This window comes from Myotis davidii, unplaced genomic scaffold (assembly GCF_000327345.1).
Source record: "Myotis davidii unplaced genomic scaffold, ASM32734v1 scaffold591, whole genome shotgun sequence".
NCBI lineage: Eukaryota > Metazoa > Chordata > Mammalia > Chiroptera > Vespertilionidae > Myotis > Myotis davidii.
The window spans coordinates 2,090,747-2,091,655 of NW_006284340.1; the positions used below are offsets into that span (position 1 = coordinate 2,090,747).

General features: G+C 43.1%; 1 protein-coding gene across 1 annotated transcript in view; it reads left to right on the forward strand.

Moving 5' to 3' along the window:
• Positions 1 to 909, forward strand: part of NPHS2 (nephrosis 2, idiopathic, steroid-resistant (podocin)) — a 14,910-nt gene that overhangs the window by 9,153 nt on the left and 4,848 nt on the right. The gene's annotated exons all lie outside the window — the stretch shown is intronic.

Genomic DNA, 909 nt, shown 5'->3' on the forward strand with positions numbered 1-909 from the left:
AATATACCTTTATTTTGCCTTCATTTCCTTCATTGATCATTTATTGAATCTGTCATGTGCCAGGCCTTCACTGTTGAAGGTGCTACCCCTTAAGAAACTGATAGCTAAATAAAAGATTATCACATTGATCCTGTTCAGTACTCCTTTTTCAGTGGGGTGCAGGTTAGGCAGTCATTGCCATAGTTTTTGCTCTCAACCCTACTTTAGCAGCTTCAGATTCATTGTAAAGTGCCCACATAGCACAAAGTGGTGCGAGTGGGGGCTGGTGGGGTGAGGATGGGGGCTGGATGGGAGAGGTTGGTGGCATACCAAGATGATAAGGAATGTCTCCTGGGAGTTGTCTAGTTGGGGAAACAAAGTTAAACAATGGTAAGTTCAAATCAGACTTTCAGATAAAAAGATGTCACAGACTCTTACATGATTAATTCCCAATCATCTAGACTTAACTGATTTTTAATTAGGGGAGGGAGAGGGAGAGAAGAGCCAGTACTGCCTCTCAAGATTGGCAAAGGTATTAAGAAGAGAGGCAAGAACAAAGCAGGATTCCAGAAAATTGACCAGTCAAGTGTTACCTCCAGTGACAGAGCCTGTCATGAGGCCCTGGGGCACAGAACTGAGTTAGGGGGTGATGACTCATGACTAGCTGAAAGGGGGACCTCCAACAGGAGGATCTAAGGGCCAAAGGCGTTGATAATAATCGTGCTGATAGGGCCTGAGCGGACACTAATCTGAGAAAATGAAGAACCCAAATGTTTGTGAGTTGTCCCACTTGCTACTGATAAAACAGTAGCTAGCATCATGGTTGTAAATAAAGGGAAGAATTCAGTAAAAAAGAGAAGCTAAAAAGAGGAAAAGTTATAACAAGAGGGACACAGGAGAGTTGTTGCTCTGGAATGTAAAAACCATCCA